Genomic DNA, 12,719 nt, shown 5'->3' with positions numbered 1-12,719 from the left:
ACTTGGGGATTTCTGGGAATTTACAAGTCATTTCTTTAATTTAAAATTCCACACTGCTGTAGGGATAGAGGTAATTTCTTTTCTGGTGAACAGTTGCAGTGAAAACATTTCACACGCAATGTGAATTGAGGTATTGGGGGACAGTTCTCGTTATTATAAAGAATGAAGTAAAGGTAGGGAGACCCTTTGGGCTTTAATTCCAGTTTCTCAGAACATTTTCTCATTCATTGGCCTTGCTCTGCTAGAATGTATTTTATGTTAATATAACTGATAATAATTTTACCTACAGGCAGGAGACTAGGATATTATAACATTCAACCACATACAGGTGTTTGTTTGTTTTTTTCTTTTCCCATTATAATCGTATCTTGTATTGTTGTGTAGCTATTTTGTGCAGAAAACATTTTGAAACAGTCTAAATTTGTTTATTTTATATATTTTTTAAAGTTTATGTATTTATTTTGAGAGAGAGAGAGCAGGGGAGGGGAAGAGAGAGAGAATCCTAAGCAGACTCTGTACTGTCAGCACAGAGTCCAATGCGGGGCTCAAACTCACAAACCGTGAGATCAAGACCTGAACTGAAATCTAGAGTCAGTTGCTTTACCAACTGAGCTACCCAGGCACTCCTAGATTTTTTTTTTTTAAAGTAGCTCTTAAGTTAGAAGCTAAATTAAATTAAATTGAATGGGTAAGGTACTTGTGTAGAATAACCAAGAAGAGGACTGATATTCATACAGGAGATTTCGCTGTCAGTGCGAGTCCAGTTTGGAGCCGGACCCCACAAACCGCAAGATCGTGACCTGAGCCGAAACCAAGAGTCGGTCGCTTAGCCAACTGAGCCACCCAGGCGCCCCACTAATAATAGCTTCTGTTGAAAGTCCTGTATTATCTTGAGGGAGCAGTGGTGTTAACATTGCAGATCTAAGAGGCTCAACGTCTACAATTCTGGATAAGCTTTCATCCATTAAAAGGTGGCCTCAGGTATCACCAGGATATTAAAAACAAGTTCTGTTTTAAAACTGTGGGTAGCATGGGGTGGACCTTTTCCACACACGTAAATTAGGAAAACATCGATTAGGTTGAAGCTCCCAGTCTGGTCATAGAATCTTTTAGTCTGTTCTTTGATGATGACAAGACAAGGTCTTAGCGATTCTCCTTTAAATCGTCTGTACAGTGGCTAAACCCATGAATGACTCCTAGAGGCACAGAGCGTGTGAAGCATACATAATTTGTTTTTAAAACCAGATCCAGAACATTTAGGAGCTGTTATTTCAAATTAAATAGAAGACATTCACTGAAATGACATACTTGAGTAATTGAATTTATAAGCCCATCACCTAGTTACAATAAATACAATTTTATACCTTTTGCCAAAAGATAATTTATGGCCGTCCAAATTACATATTCAAAGGGCTCGATGGATCATTTAAATTCTAAAGATAATTTAAAAATAGATTTCAGTACTTAAAATCTCTCAGTGTTGCTTATACTCGATATGGGCAGTAATTCTGTAAATTGATTTAAGGGCATTCTAAAGGTTTGTTTCTATGGTAACCAAATTCAGAAAACTAACCTCCTAAACATGGTTGTCATAGAATTAAGACAGGTGGCTGACTAATCTTCACTAGCTTTCTTTCTCATTTTCTGATGGCTTTGCTCTCAGCACCTCTTTTGATTCTCATAAGATTGCATACAAAGCAATTACACGGGCGTTCTTACCCTTATGTGAGTGTCTCGGTCACGTAATACTGTCTGTTGTTCATCCCCATGAGATCTGCCCAGTGACAGATCTTTTTCTTCCTGCTACAATTATACACCAGAAGAAGCACTAAGTGGAAAACACCTCTGTAAATAATGTGTGAAAGGCATTTCTCAATTACACACGTACTTCAGCTCCTCGAAATCATTGTACGGGGTTCTTCAGACAGGGACACTGCTTAGAAGAAAAGGCAGCATTGTCATCGATAATATTTTTAGATGGTCTGTGTTCGGGTAACCCTCATTTATGATCATCTTTCATACTTGTTTACATTTCCCAATATGCTAGATCCACATATTTATCTGTGCCTAATTCTTATGGTACCCTGATGGGAACGTGGAATATATGCATATATTACCTTTCTACTTAATTTCTACTTAATTTCCTTGCCTGCCTCTGACTTCCTGAGAGGAGGGGCTACGATGCCTTTTACATCTTTGTAGCAGAAGTACAATTCCAGCTACAAGCGTTCCATAAATGTTTCTTGTTAAATTAGACGTGTTGAAGAACTTCTAGAAGTATACATAAACTATGCATTTATAGTTTATTAAATAATGGGCCTAGCTGATTCTGTATCAGTCCATTTGGTTCCTCAGAGGTATGAAGATTAGTGTTCCTGGCCTTCCACATCTTCCTAGGAAGGAAAATGTGCTATGGGACTTGCTATTCTATTGTAAGCAACTAGAAAACTGGGCAAAATAGATGAGACAACGTGGGTCAGACATTGGTCAGCAGGCAGAGCGGGATTGTGATTCTCAAGAGAAAGGAAACAAATGAGAAGAGACCTACAATCGCCTTAGCCTTCTGTGTGGAGGCAATTCCTGAACCAGACATGGCAAAGACAAGGGGAAACAAAAACAGAGCCCAGTTGTTTTGAGCGGGTGAGGAAAGAGTGATCAGAGTTCAGGAAGGTCAAAGCAGTTGGAATATGTGGGCAGAGTTCTGCAGAAAACTAAATGGAAAAGAAATTCAGAAGTTTGCATTTTAGTCATCGACTGAATACCAGTTTATGCATGCAAATGATGAATCTCCACAAGGCTGAGGAAGAAACAACTACTGGGAGCTGTGCACCAAAAACTTTGCAGAGCTCACACAAAACTGGGAATTGTTCACGTTTCTACCAGTCAGGATCACCTTATCGATTGCATGGAACATTTATTAGAGACCCTATGTGAGTCATACCTTAGTAGAAGGGCTAAAGTAGCCATAGAGTTAAAGCTACCCCAAAGGCGCCTGGGTGGCTCAGTCGGTTGAGCGTCCGACTTTGGCTCAGGTCATGATCTCATGGTTTGTGAGTTCGAGCCCCGCATCAGGCTCGGTGGTGACAGCTCAGAGCCTGCAGCCTGCTTCAGATTCTGTCTCTCTCTCTCTCTCTCTCTCTCTTTCTCTTTCTCTGCCCCTCCCTCTCCCCCACTCTCTCTCTTTCTCTTGCTCTCTCTCAAAAAAAAACATTAAAAATTTTGAAAAAAAAAAGTAAAACACACAGTATGATTAGGAAACCAATAATGGATTTAAAATGGAATACTAAAAAGAATCTCAGTTCTTCAACGTTTATTTATTTTTGGGACAGAGAGAGACAAAGCATGAACGGGGGAGGGGCAGAGAGAGAGGGAGACACAGAATCGGAAACAGGCTCCAGGCTCTGAGCCATCAGCCCAGAGCCTGACGCGGGGCTCGAACTCACAGACCGCGAGATCGTGACCTGGCTGAAGTCGGACGCTTAACTGACTGCGCCACCCAGGCGCCCCAAATCTCAGTTCTTCAAAAGAAGGCAAGTAAAAAGCACCTGGCTGGCTCAGTTGAGTGACTGACTCCTGGTTTCAGCCCATGAGCTCATGGTTTCATGAGTTTGAGCCCTGCATTGGGCTCTGCGCTGGCAGCATGGAGCTTGCTTGGGATTCTCTCTCTCTCCCTCTCTCTCTGCCCCTCCCCCACTCACACTGTCTCTGTCTCCCTCAGATAAATAAATAAACTTAAACAAACAAACAAACAAAAAACAGATGGGACAAATGGAAGTATCAAGATGTTACATTTATAACTCACCATACTGATAACTACATTAAATATAGATGGTCCGAATCAGAGTTTCTCAACCTCAGTATTATTGACATTTAGGGCCAGATAATTCTTAGTTTTGGGAGATCGTGCTCTGCATCCTAGGGTGTTTAATAGCACCCTTGACCTCCATGCACTAGATACCAGCAGAGACCTCCTCCACCTCTGCCATTTTGACAGCCAAAAATATCTCCAGACTTTGCCAAATGTTAACAGCCGCTGATGGAAACGCTCCAATTCAAAGGCAGAGGGTGTCTGAATGAAAAACAAGATCCAACTATGTTACGTCTTTGAAAAAAAACAAAACCCCAAACACCTACTCTAATCTAAAGACAGAAATAGGTTAACAGTAAAAGGACAGTTTCCTTGGTTGGCCTAAATGTGCAATAAGGTCCCTTTGTGCTCCAAGAGTATATGACCACTGCTCTATCCTGCAGTGCTTCCACGGATTCCCTCAGCCTTCTCCTACACTCCATTCACTCTTGGGGCAAACCACAAGCATAGGAATAACATTCAAAAGACATGAGAAAAAAATCTCCCTCCCTTCCCTGCGTTCTGTCACTCAGTTCTCTTTCCTGATGGCATCTACTATTACAGTTTATGATTTCTTCCAAAGATATTCCATGCATTTACAAATATGAGTACAAGCATATTTCTTCCCCACAGATAATAACACGTGATATTCTGCACATGGTCCTGACCCCCCACCTCCCTTGGTATAGGTTGCAAATCTTTCGTATCAGTACATAGAGATAGACCTTCCCCATTAAAAAAAGAAAAAATTATATGTTGGGGGGGGGGAATGTGCAAGCAGGGGAGAGGGGCAGAAGGAGAGAGAGAGAGAGAGAGAGAGAGAGAGAGAGAGAGAGAGAATCTCAAGCAGGCTCCATGCTAGGCGTGGAGCCCTATTCGGGGGCTGGATCTCATGACCCTGGGATCATAACCTGAGCCGAAATCAAGAGTCTGTTGCTCGACTGACTGAGTCACCCAGGTGTCCCAGATCCTCCCCATTTAAAAAATTTTCATAGCTGGTTTGCATTCCATTGTACTGATGTGCTGTAATATATTTAACAGTCCTTTATTGATGGACATTTGCTTCCAGTCTTTGCTAGCACAAATAATGTAGCAATGGGTAACCTTGTACTCATATCATTTCACACCTGTATCAGTGTATCTATAGGATAAATTACAGAAGTGGAATCCTTAAAGACTGTATATACATATTTGTTATTTGAGAAGATATTGCAAAATTGTCCCCCGTTGAGGTTATAAAACTTTATTTTTGCGAATCTGATGGATGGAAAATTCTGCCTTGTGTATTTGATTTGCAGTTAAGTGAACTTGAATTATCTTTTCATGTGCTGAGTGTGCGTTTGTTTTCTTCTCGTGAATTCTCTCTTCGTAGCCTTTGAGTTGCGCTTTTCTTGTCAATTTATAAAAGGTAGCGTCTCTATTCTGGTAACAGACGATGGTCAGGTCCTGACCATCAACACACCTGCCACCTGTCTGTGGATCTATTAACCCTGGGATGGAATCTGGGCTTTACTATTGCCTTGTGACCTTGGGCGAGTTCCTTAACCTCTTTGGGTTTCCATGTCCAAGGACCCAGGGTAGGGTCTCGTTTATCAACATGACGCGGGACGGCACCTTTAAAACCGGGGAGTCGGCTAGGACATGTTTGTCAACAAAGTACAGGGCACGTTTTTCCGCGGGGAAATTTTGCTTAGGCACCGAGGCCCGCACGTAGCAACCCAACCGCCGAGTCCGGGAGTGCGCTGCGGGGGGGGGGGGGGGGGCTGGCTCCGTAAAGCCTGAGTTCCCCCTTTCGAGAGAGCCGCAACCCCGGACGTGACCGAGAAATAAAAATCGAGCAAAGAAGGAGCCACTTTCTGCGGCGACAGTCGCCCTCCCGGCCGCTCCTCTGCTCCCAGGCGCCCTCCCCTATCGGGCCGAGCGCGGCGCTGCAGCCCCGGCGGCCCAGACGCAGCGGGTGCGGCGCGGCCCCGGGGCCCGGGTGGGGGAGGCGGGGGTGGGCCCCGCGGTCACGTGAGCCGGGCCAGCTGTTAGCGGGGGGCGGCGGGCCTAGGCGCCGGGAGTCTGGGGAGGGGGAAGCGCCCGACGGCCGCCTCCGCCACTGCAGCTGCAGCCCCCGATGTCGCCGCAGTAATCGCGGCCGCGGCAGCACGCGTACCCTCGGCGGCCGCAGCATCCGCGCCGCAGAGCAGAGCCCGGAGCCCGCCGCCCCGCAGGTAAGCCGCGGCGGGCACGGCTGCGAGCGCAGGGCGTCCGCAGCCCCTTCTCCCCGAGCATTTCGGCCGCGTCCGCCATCGCCGTCCCCTGTGCCTCGTCGCCAGCCCCGGCCCCTCCGAACCTGCGGGAAGCGCTACTCCGGGCGGCATTCCGGCGGGTGGTGGCAAGGGCCGGCTGGAGGCTCGGGGGTGGGGGACGGAATCAGGGGAGAAATGGCCTCTGCCCGGGTGGTGGATGACTCGGGCTAGTAGGTTGAGGGGGCGCCGGAGAGGGACGCCCCACCCCGGGGCGCGGGCAGTGCCGCTTAGTTTGAGTCCGTCCCCCCGCTCTACGCCCCAACCCCATCCTTTGCCCCGACCTCCGGGCGCTTTTCCTGTTTCCATTTCCTGAGAGCCAAGTTGCTGCCCCGCTGGGGTCTGTGCCCGCATCCCCCCACACACACCCCTGCCACCCCTCGGGCTGCTCCCGGGGTTCGCAGCTCGCTCGGTGGTGGAGCGGGCCTGGCACCTTCCCGGGAGGTAAGGCACCTGCTACCCGGGTAGCGCGAACATGGCTGCCTGGTGGGGCCCGCTGTCCTTGACCTGGCTCTGCGCCCACGTCTACCCGGTTTGTGATCACGAATCAGGTCCAGGGCACTGCCCCCCCCCCCCCCCCCCATTTAGGGCAAACGCGCAGGCTGTTGCTGTCTGTGCGGGCTGCAGGACTTGCCACAACTCCCCTCCCCCTCCCCAAGCCACCTCAGGCAGGTTCTTGGGGGTGGGGGGTGTCAGGGTAGGTACGCCGCGGCGCCGGGACACTTATTGGTAGAAGGCATCCTTGTATTTCTGCTACGGTTATACACTTCAGCCCTCGCTTCGCTTGTCCGTCCTGGAGCCGTTTACTTGGCGACATCACTGGTGAGGTCTGAGACGAGGGTGGTTTGCAGAGCAGGAGGGACGCTTGAACTTTAGAGAATTGATGAGAACTCGGATTGAGGGGTTTAAAATGTCCATCAAACCCAAGTGCATCTAGGGAAGCTGTCATTTGCTGTGACTCAAAACCGACTTGGTAAGGGTTCTTTCTGGATTTGCTGTTTAATTCTGACTTGCAGTTGTCTTGAATTACACTTGTGTCCAGCCTCCCGGTGGCCTCCTGTGTTCCCAGCCTGACCAGAAGATGTCATGGGTTGCAGAAGAGACCTATGTTAATTTAAAATGGCAGCATGAAAAATCAGGCCAGGCAGCAGCAGTACAGACAGACCACAGCTAACATCAGCTACCCCTGACTGATGCCTTGGTGGGGAAATCCGCAGCAGGGAAGGCTCTCCGGGGTGTCGCTGTGGCTGGTCCTAAGGGGTAGGGACTGATTCTTGCAGCAGGCTAAATTTTAGCGGGCGGCGGGGTCCTGGGGAGGTGAAGTGGCAAGTTTAGGGAGCTGTAAGTATCTTCTCTAACGTACCAAATGTGGTGCAAAGACCCAATTAAAACTCCGTGATTTTGGTCTGATTTTCTCCAGGCTCCACTAAAGACGATTTATGTGGCTGCTTATGTCTGTTCGATGCATAACTTCTGTGTGTTTTGTACCTACAAGTGGCTCTTAAACGAGATGACTGTCTAGTGTAAACACCACCCAAGAACAGTACATAACAAATGCCAGGTTCTTCAGAGCAAATTTCATTGGAAGTACTGATACAGCTCCAAGAGCGAGCACCCAGGCACCAGAGAATGATACATTCTTGAAAGGTGACTCATTTTAAGATTTTTTTTTTTTTTTTTAAACAGCGTTTCTTTCCGGTTTCACTGCTGTGCCGTCAGCCATCTTCTCATTTAGGAAGGAGGGGATGCCTGAGGAGGCAAGTGTTTTCAGGGGTAACGGAATAGATGAAGATTACTGCTCAGGTCAGGAATGGCGAGCTGGAAGCCACCTGAGAGAGCACTCTGCCGTCACCCCCCCCCCTTTTTTACAGCCTGGGAGGCTGATTCCAGCAGGGTGATTGGGCTGTGCCCAAGGTCAGATGGCTGGTTGGCAACTGGCAGTGAGGATCGAACTCCAGGTCTCATAACTGCCCAGGTCATGTTTAAGCACCAAAAACATAAGTTAGGCATATTCTTTAAGGGGAGAAATGCGTTCTCGGATGAAAAACATGAGTGGCTTTGTTTGTGGAGAACAATTAGGTGAATTTCTTTTTAAAAGAAACCAAAGTGGGATATGTGATAGCTTTTGAATACATCTCATTTTAAGTAAAAGGTAAATAACGAGGCTGTTTTAAAAGAATGTTGAAACGGCACTGGGTACAGAGGGTTTTCTAGACTCTGAATTTGAATTCTCTTGGTCATATTCCAGTCGCCACATTGGGAAGTGTGCATGGGTAAGTATTTGCGCAGAGGTGGTGAGGATATGAAAAATACTTCTGGGCATTCCGTAACGTTAACTCAAAGATCTGCAGAAGGAGGGGGTGCGTGTGTTGGGAACAGGGAGAATAGTTTGGGATGGTGAAGTGGATAGGAGCTAGGTATGGATAGATATGTGGAAGTGAAGACTGATGACGATGCCATGCATGCTGTTTAAAAAAGAATAACTTGCATTAGAGCAGGGTTGTCAAGATTCATTCACTTAAATTCCCCTGGTATGTCAAAGATATTTAAAGTCAAGCGTTTCAGGGGCGCCTGGGTGGCTCAGTCGGTTAAGCATCCGACTTCAGCTCAGGTCACGATCTCGCGGTCCGCAAGTTCGAGCCCCGCATCGGCCTCTGGGCTGATGGCTCAGAGCCTGGAGCCTGCTTCCGATTCTGTGTCTCCCTCTCTCTCTGCCCCTCCCCCGTTCATGCTGTGTCTCTCTCTGTCTCAAAAATAAATAAACGTTAAAAAAAAAATTTTTTTTTTAAATAAAGTCAAGCGTTTCAGAAATACGTAAACATGTGCAGTTTGTGTTTGTTGGAGAACAGTAAGCCAAAGGTATTTTATTTTTTTAAGTTTACGTATTTATTCTGAGGGGGGGGAGGGGCAGAGAGAGAGGCAGAGAGAGCATCTCAAGGAGGGTCTGCCCCAACAGCGGGGAGCTCGAACCCATAAACTGTGAGATGGTGACCAGAGCCGAAACCAAGAGTCGGACGCTTAACCTACTAAGCCACACAGGCACCCCCGCCAAAGTTATTTTTTAAAAAGTCACTCATGATCTCTTTATCCAGCAATAATCAGTCCTTAGGAAAGTTTGGGGCCATTTTCATTGGAATGAGAGTCTAGGTCTATGCTGTCCAATTCAATAACCACTAACCACTAGCTACTACCCACATGTGGCTGTTGAGCGCTTGAAATGTGGCTAGTCCAAACTGAGATGTGTGAACTATGCACCAGATTTCAAAATTTATATGAAAAAAAGAATTTAAAATACCTCATTAATAATTTGCATATTGATTATATATTATTTTTTTTAAGTTTATTCTTGAGAGATAGAGATAGAGCGCAAGCAGGGGAGGGGGAGAGGGCGGGGGAGACGCAGAATCCGAAGCAGGCTCCAGGCTCTGAGCTGTCAGCACAGAGCTGGACGCGGGGCTCGAACTCGTGAACTGAGAGATCATGACCTGAGCTGAAGCTGGACGCTTAGCCAACTGAGCCACCCAGGCGCCCCTTGATTATACATTAAAATAATATTTTAGGTATATTCCAGAGGGACTCTGGAAACATTTTGCCGAATTTTTAAAAAGTTCAACTGAACTTGGGAAACAAATGGATGGAAGAGCCAAGAAATGTAAAAGAGTTATTGGGAATGAGATAGGATCTGTACTTGCTTTACCTCTGAGGTAGATTGGCCACAACCCTGGAGCACTTTGCACCTGCCCTGTACCAAGGATAGACACATCCTTTTCCATCATTCTGTGTGTCTCTTCTACCCTCACTGTCATCCTTACCCCCAGTTGGGGTCTTATATGGAACTCTCTTCTCTGCAACTCTTAGGGATGGTTACAAAGCTCTTGTCAGTGGAAGGGATGGCTAAGATCAAGTGATCCCATTCCCTTTGTGACAGGGAAGCGACCTGGCATCCGAGACGGCAAGAGGGATGTAGCCATCAGTCACACCCTCCCACAGAAGCTCCCCACGTCACCAACCCAGTCTGGGATGGCGGTGCGCCACACTGGATGGAATGTCACATCGCTCAGTCAGGGTGGCTGGAAGGGGAGGGAGGTGAGAGCCTCCCGGCTCGAGCCTTACCTAGAGAGAGGGAGCTTGAGAAGGTCAGTGTTCCCTTCTTCTGTTCTTAATAGTTATATGTCTAGCCTAAGTCTATCAGTGCTTGATATCCTCCGCTGAAGTGAACTGCACCTGCTTGAAAACTCCCATAAGCATCTGCAGTCATTATTTTAATTTGGGTTGCTGCCCTTCTCTCTCGGTTGTGTTTATGAGCCCCTCTTCTAGGTGATAAAGATCTCGAAAAACATCATTTTAGTTCCGTTTTCCCTTGGGTTGGGCTTAGTGCTTGTAGGTGGTTAGGGGCTCAAGATGCCTATTGGTAATTCATCCGACTTCTTAAAAATTCTAATTAAAATAATGTAGCGACCGAGGCTCTTCTGAATATTTTTGTCCTCTCAAAGTAAAATCTTAGGGTATTTTTAAATTGCGCTCAGAAGCGCCCTAGTGACCTGAAAGAATTAAATGAAATGTCTTTGTTAAGCACTAAAGGAATCAGATTTTTTAAAGAATGAAAAACCCAATAAAGTAATATGAGCTTGCTATAAATTTAAAATGACATAACTAGATAAAGTAAAATTTAAAGCTTCTTACTCTGTATCCCATCTTTATTTTCACTGCCAATTCTTAGGTTAAAAATTTTTTTTTTTTTAGAGAGAGCAGGAGAGAGGCAGAGGGAGAGAGAGAGTCTTAAGCAGGCTGCATGCTGCGCATAGAGCCTGATGCGGGGCTTGATCCCACGACCCTGGGACCATGACCCGAGTTGAAATCAAGAGTCAGATGCTAAACTGACTGAGCCACCCAGGCGCCCCTGTTAGTGACATATTAATCCATTAATCCTGGTCCTTTCCTTCATTCTTTCTTTCCTCCCTTCCTTCCTCTCTCCCTCTTTTGTATATACTTATATTTATATAAATGTATGTGTATACATATACATGTATATACACATCCATGCATATATTCACATATATGAATATAAGTTTCTTTTGATAATAAAATGGGATACATTCCCTAATGGTAAAACAGAGCAAATGGCTCTAGCATTAATGGGCATTTACAAAGTAGTTTTAATTTTTTTAATGTTTATTTTACTTTTGAGAGAGAGAGAGAGCACGAGCAGGGGAGAGGCAAAGAGAGAGGGAGGCAGAAAATCCCAAGCAATCTCCGTGCTGTCAGCGCAGAGCCCGGTGTGGGGCTCGAACTCATGAACCATGAGATCATGACTTGAGCCGAAAGCAAGAGTTGGACTCTTAACCAACTGAGCCACCCAGGCGCCCCTACAAAGTAGTTTTTAAATCAAATTTTGCTAGACCTAAAAAAAAAGTAATCTCTGGTTACTAGCAAGATTTAACTCTTATTGCTTTATGCCTTCTGTAGAAAAGGAATAGTTAGCTAATTTGTTTTACAGGGACAGCGTGTAAATCACCATTTTAAGAATGATTGAGAAGAGTTTTTAAATCCCAGTGTGCAGAGTTAACAGGTACGTATCAAATTACATTAATGGGAAAAGATCAGAAGAGACAATGCGTTATTTAGATGGGAGAAGAAAACAGATGGTGGGAATAGGAAGGTCATAATTCAAAGCAACCTTGCCAAATTAGTGGACACAATGGCAGCAATGTTAGAAATGAGAACAGAAGCAAATGAAAGGATCCTAGATGCGGCTTGCTTAGTAGCTTCTAGGTCTTTCCCACGGAGAGTGCTTTTGGCAGCTCACCGGATACCTGCCTATCTCGCACACGTTTTTCTTCCTTCATCTCCCTTATCATTATGTTTCAAGAACACTGTTCTTTAAGAACAAGTTAAAGGACCAAACCTTGAGTGTTTCTCTCTTCTAGATAGGCTGCATATATTATCTCATTTAATCTCATATCAGCTCATCTACATTTTATAGATGAAGACTTTTATAGACAAGAACTCCACTTTTAAATGGAAGAACTGTACCTGGAATTGGGGTCTGATTCTTTCTTAAAAAGCTATAATGTAACCTCTTAGAGAGTTTATCCTAACTGCACAGTCTCACCTGTATTGTTCATGCGATGCAAGCCATTTCCTTTCTTTATGTTACTATGAAAGATGGAAAACTTCTTCCAACCTATCATGTATTGGAAAACATCTTCTTTACCATGAACTCGATCTGACTATCTTTTTCTAACTTGGCTAGCTTGAGCGGAAAATTAATCTCTCTTGTGCCGCTTATCTACTCTTTCTTGCAATTAAAAAAAAATTGTTGTATCCATGAGAAATAGATGCCATTCAACTAATCTCTCCTCTTTCCTTCCCTCTAAAATCCCTAAACGGGTTCTTCTTTTTTCTAGCTCAGATTTTCACTTAGTATCCAAGGTAGAGGAGTCATGATAGCCGCCAAGCTTGCAGCCTGAGTTTTCTTTTAAGTGGTACCATATTTTAAATGCACTAGAGTGACGGACAGACCACTGGGTGTGGTGCAGTTTTTGTAGATGGTCCTTGAATTCACGTGTGTCCCAACCTTG

At 45.5% G+C, this 12,719-nt stretch overlaps 1 protein-coding gene across 1 annotated transcript in view; it reads left to right on the top strand.

Annotated features, from left to right (window-relative positions):
* Nucleotides 1-5,891: 5,891 nt before the first annotated feature.
* SCRN1 (secernin 1) overlaps nucleotides 5,892-12,719 on the top strand; it is a 63,728-nt gene continuing 56,900 nt past the window's right edge. Inside the window, exon 1 of the mRNA XM_023250464.2 lies at nucleotides 5,892-6,063. The gene's annotated coding sequence lies outside the window, so the exon portion shown is untranslated. The remainder of the gene's footprint in view (nucleotides 6,064-12,719) is intronic.

Source organism: Felis catus, chromosome A2, assembly GCF_018350175.1.
Source record: "Felis catus isolate Fca126 chromosome A2, F.catus_Fca126_mat1.0, whole genome shotgun sequence".
Classification (NCBI taxonomy): domain Eukaryota; kingdom Metazoa; phylum Chordata; class Mammalia; order Carnivora; family Felidae; genus Felis; species Felis catus.
This window is presented reverse-complemented; position numbering and strand designations above follow the sequence as displayed.